The following is a 6,000-nucleotide window of genomic DNA, read 5'->3' on the forward strand; positions in this document are numbered from 1 at the left end:
TAAATGCAAAGGAAACAAAAGTAATGGCACTAGGGGGTAATAAAAAGATAAACATATTACTGAATGGAAAAATAGTAGAACATGTGCAAAGCTTTAAATACCTCAGAGGCAGAGTAGAAACTGACTGGAAGAGCAGCACAGATATTAAAGCCAGAATAGCGATGGCAAAAGAAAAGGAGAATTTTCTGCAACAATATGGACACTGATTTCAGGAAAAGACTAATAAAATATTTTGCATGGAGTATCCTCCTGTATGGTGCTGGAATGTGGAGATGGAGGAAGACAGATAGAGCAAAGCTGGAGGCTTTTGAAACACGGCAGAAGATGGAAGGATAGAGTGAAAAGTGAAGAGGTATAAGAAGAGAGGGAGAGCAAAGACAATTACTGGATGTAATGAAAAGAACAAAACAAAACTGGTTTGGACATATGTTAAGAATGAAGGAGGGATTATAAAAACAGACTTAGAATGGTATGTGGAAGGACATCAGGTCCTGGATGATTTGATGGATGACAGCACATGTATTGGCTTGAAGAAGGAAGCAATGAATTGCATGAAATGAAGATGCAAAGGACCCGCCAATATAGCAGAAAACTGATGTTGATGATGATGATACAAATACTTTTGTAAACTATGTGTATTTACATTGCAACTGCACTATTTAACCTCCTTTTTCAGATAATTAAAATTTTGAGCTCCTGTAGTGTGGCTGGGCATAAAAGTAATTACAAATCACAAAATGGAACAGTCAGCACATTTTCATTAGTGAAAAACTGAAGGGAAAGTAGCTGATAAAAGTTCCCTGTGACTTCTCTTAAAGTTAAAGAAGCCTGTATTATGCGTAAAGCAATTCTGTGAAGAATGCCTAGTCAAAACAGGACAGTTTGTAGTTGATGGAGAAGTAGAAACATTTGTAAGAAGTTATCCAAAGTTAAAAACAGATGTAGTGCTGTCAATTTGCCCTAGTTTGTGACTGCACTTTATACCAGCCAGTCTCCCATGCAGAAGGTTATGTGATACAGAAAACAATAATTTTGAAAAAGCAGTGATATGAAACTAGGAAGGTAGTGTGAAGATCAGACTGCAGTTAACTATTTGGGAAATATAAGTTAAAAATACTTTTCATGTGCTGCCCATATAACAAGAATCACTCATGCCCAAGTAAACAAAAGATAGTGCTGTGTTTAATCGATATTATTGATATAATACCTATTAGATCAGTAACTATTAAGATTTCTCTGAGTGTCCTCTTTGCCTTGGGAAACTATAAAATTTCACAGAATACAGTGCCCAATGAATATGTGTCAGTAAAGTCCAAAAATGTTTGTTAGTTTAATTAAATATGTTTAGTCAATAGTGTCTTCTTCAGACACCTGAAACAAGAGTTTTGTGGTTTAAAACATAGTGAATATGTTAAAGAGGGTTTTGAGGTGACAGATGTGCACAGCTGCAATTAATAGTTGAACAAATCCAGTTTCCTACTAAAAATTGACAACCGTCGAGTACAGTAAACATTTTAATGTAATTTTCAATGAACAAATATGTAAATGACATATTTCTTTCCATCATTTACTCAGCCTTCTCCTTTATCAAAAATGTTTGATTATGAAACTTGAAGAATGTTGTAAACAAAAGAAAAGAGAATATTCTAGTTCTAATTTTGTATGAATGAGTGGGACATGTACCCTTGTATAGGTTTATAGGTTGTGTGTGTGTGTGTGTGTGTGTGTGTGTGTGTGTGTGTGTGTGTGTGTGTCTGTGTCTGTGTCTGTGCGAGTGAGTGAGTGAGAGAGAGAGAGAGAGAGAGAGAGAGAGAGAGAGAGAGAGAGACTGATGAAACACAGTGATAGAGAATGAGAAGAGCGCAATATTTGACTTAAAAATTTCATTGTGAAATATAAAAATGAGTACTGCTGAAAGTGTGTGTTTTTCAGTTACTTTGTAACTGAACCAGTTAACAAAATCAATGTACCTTTTTCGTCCCCCCCCCCCTCCCCCATGAACCACGGACCTTGGCGTTGGTGGGGAGGCTTGCGTGCCTCAACGATACAGGCCGTACCGTACACCACAACGGAGGGGTATCTGTTGAGAGGCCAGACAAACGTGTGGTTCCTGAAGAGGGGCAGCATCCTTTTCAGTAGTTGCAGGGGCAACAGTCTGGATGATTGACTGATCTGGCCTTGTAACACTAACCAAAATATCCTTGCTGTTCTGGTACTGCGAACAGCTGAAAGCAAGGGGAAACTACAGCCGTAATTTTTCCCGAGGGCATGCAGCTTTACTGTATGATTAAATGATGATGGCGTCCTCTTGGGTAAAATATTCCGGAGGTAAAATAGTCCCCCATTCGGATCTCCGGGCGGGGACTACTCAGGAGGACGTTGTTATCAGGAGAAAGAAAACTGGTGTTCTACAGATCGGAGCGTGGAATGTCAGATCCCATAATCGGGCAGGTAGGTTAGAAAATTTAAAAAGGGAAATGGGTAGGTTAAAGTTAGATATAGTGGGAATTAGTGAAGTTCAGTGGCAGGAGGAACAAGACTTCTGGTCAGGTGAATACAGGGTTATAAATACAAAATCAAAAAGGGGTAATGCAGGAGTAGGTTTAATAATGAATTAAAAAAATAGGTGTATGGGTAAGCTACTACAAACAGCATAGTGAACGCATTATTGTGGCCAAGATAGACACAAAGCCCACGCCTACTATGCCAACTAGCTCTGCAGATGACGAAGAAATTGATGAAATGTATGAGGAGATAAAAGAAATTATTCAAATAGTGAAGGGAGACGAAAATTTAACAGTCATGGGTGACTGGAATTCAAGCATAGGAAAAGGGAGAGAAGGAAACATAGTAGGTGAATATGGATTGGGGCTAAGAAATGAAAGAGGAAGCCGCCTGGTAGAATTTTGCACAGAGCATAACTTAATCATAGCTAACACTTGATTCAAGAATCATAAAAGAAGGTTGTATACATGGAAGAATCCTGGAGATACTAGAAGGTATCAGATAGATTATATAATGGTAAGACAGAGATTTAGGAACCAGGTTTGAAATTGTAAGACATTTCCAGGGGCAGATGTGGACTTTGACCACAATCTATTGGTTATGAACTGTAGATTAAAACTGAAGAATCTGCAAAAAGGTGGGAATTTAAGGAGATGGGACATGGATAAACTGACTAAACCAGAGGTTGTACAGAGCTTCATGGACAGCAAAAGGGAACAACTGACAGGAATGGGGAAAAGAAATACAGTAGAAGAAGAATGGGTGACTTTGAGGGATGAAATAGTGAAGGCAGCAGAGGATCAAATAGGTAAAAAGACGAGGACTAGTAGAAACCCTTGGGTAACAGAAGAAATATTGAATTTAACTGATGAAAGGAGGAAATATAAAAATGCAGTAAATGAAGCAGGCAAAAAGGAATACAAACGTCTCAAAAATGAGATCGACAGGAAGTGCAAAATGGCTAAGCAGGGATGGCTAGAGGACAAATGTAAGGATATAGAGGTTTATCTCACTAGGAGTAAGATAGATACTGCCTATAGGAAAATTAAAGAGACCTTTGGAGAAAGAAGAACCACTTGCATGAATATCAAGAGCTTTAATGGAAACCCAGTTCTAAGCAAAGGAGGGAAAGCAGAAAGGTGGAAGGAGTATGTAGAGGATCTATACAAGGGCAATGTACTTGACGACAATATTATGGAAATGGAAGAGGATGTAGATGATGATGAAATGGGAGATATGACACTGCATGAAGAGTTTGACAGAGCACTGAAAGACCTGAGTCGAAACAAGGCCCCCAGAGTAGACAACATTCCATTAAAACTACTGGCAGCCTTGGGAGAGCCAGTCCTGACAAAACTCTACCATCTGGTGAGCAAGATGTTTGAGACAGGCGAAATACCCTCAGACTTCAAGAATCCCAAAGAAAGCAGGTGTTGACAGATGTGAAAATTACCGAACTATCAGTTTAATAAGTCACAGCTGCAAAATACTAACGCGAAATATTTACAGACAAATGGGAAAACTGATAGGAGCCGACCTCGGGGAAGATCAGTTTGGATTCCGTAGAAATGTTGGAACACGTGAGGCAATACTGACCCTATGACTTATCTTAGAAGAAAGATTAAGGAAAGGCAAACCTACGTTTCTAGCATTTGTAGACTTAGAGAAAACTTTTGACAATGTTGACTGGAATACTCTCTTTCAAATTCTGAAGGTGGCAGAGGTAAAATACAGGGAGCGAAAGGCTATTTACAATTTGTACAGAAACCAGATGGCAGTTATAAGAGTCAAGGGGTATGAAAGGGAAGCAGTGGTTGGGAAGGGAGTGAGACAAGGTTGTAGCCCACCCCGATGTTATTCAATCTGTATATTGAGCAAGCAATAAAGGAAACAAAAGAAAAGTTTGGAGTAGGAATTAAAACCCATGGAGAAGAAATAAAAACTTTGAGGTTCGCCGATGACATTGTAGTTCTGTCAGAGACAGTAAAGGACTTGGAAGAGCAGTTGAACGGAATGGACAGTGTCTTGGAAGGAGGATATAAGATGAACATCAACAAAAGCAAAACTAGTATAATGGAATGTAGTCGAATTAAGTCTGGTGATGCTGAGGGAATTAGATTAGGAAATGAGACACTTAAAGTAGTAAAAGAGTTTTGCTATTTGGGGAGCAAAATAACTGATGATGGTCGAAGTAGAGAGGATATAAAATGTAGACTGGCAATGGCAAGGAAACCATTCCAGAAGAAGAGAAATTTGTTAACATCGAGTACAGTTTTAAGTGTCAGTAAGTCGTTTCTGAAAGTATTTGTGTGGAGTGTAGCCATGTATGGAAGTGAAATATGGAAGATAAATAGTTTAGACAAGAAGTGAATAGAAGCTTTTGAAATGTGGTGCTACAGAAGAATGGTGAAGATTAGATGGGTAGACCACATAACTAATGAGGAGGTATTGAACAGAATTGGGGAGAAGGGGAGCTTGTGGCACAACTTGACTAGAAGAAGGGATCAGTTGGTAGGACATGTTCTGAGACATCGAGGGATCACCAATTTAGTATTGGAGGGCAGTGTGGAGGGTAAAAATCGTAGAGGGAGACCAAGAGATGAATACACTAAGCAGATTCAGAAGGATGTAGGCTGCAGTAGGTACTGGGAGATGAAGAAGCTTGCACAGGATAGAGTAGCATGGAGAGCTACATCAAACCAGTCTCAGGACTGAAGATCACAACAACAACAACAACAGCACCTTTTTCTTCAAGAGTAAATAATAATCCACAAACAGTTACTTTCATTTTACTTAATATACTGCAGTATGAATGACAAATATATGAGACTTTGCATATCTCCACCTGTGGACCACTAGCAGACATTGTTCAGCTATAGAACTACTCTGCTAATGCCATCAAAGTGCACACAGGCCAGTATCTTTAGTTTGATGTGCCTGTTGGGGAAAGTTTTGTAAATAGTTAGGAGTCATATTAATACTGAGTAAGGTGCTGTATGATGTTACGGCTATGTGTAACTGAAATGTTGACTGCTGCAGTTTTAGTTAAGGATGTTTCCTGGCCAAGCACACAGCATTAGGCATGAGGCTCTGCCGTGATTGCTCGTGGAATGGCAAGAAACAAGGTCTGAGTGTGATAAACCTTGAATGTGGTGACACACTGATCCATAAACTACAATGGAAGGTAATAGTCTCAAGCCAATTTACACAAGTGCTGAAACTCCAAAAAATAGTGCTCCTTCTTTAGGTCCCTGATTCCGGGGTAACCCCTGGATCCATAACAATATGGCTTGCTGCAAACAACAAAATAAATTAATACAATGCTCGACAGACAGTAGACAGTAAAGGATCTTTATACACTAAGGAAATGATCACAGGAAATGGTAAATGCTCTGCTATCATTTGAAACTTACAATTATGGATAAAGGGATGTGAGGTGAGAGCTTTGGACCCATGTACCATCTAGTGTCATTTCCTGTTACTACCTTACTGACA

Source organism: Schistocerca cancellata, chromosome 8, assembly GCF_023864275.1.
Source record: "Schistocerca cancellata isolate TAMUIC-IGC-003103 chromosome 8, iqSchCanc2.1, whole genome shotgun sequence".
NCBI classification, from domain to species: domain Eukaryota; kingdom Metazoa; phylum Arthropoda; class Insecta; order Orthoptera; family Acrididae; genus Schistocerca; species Schistocerca cancellata.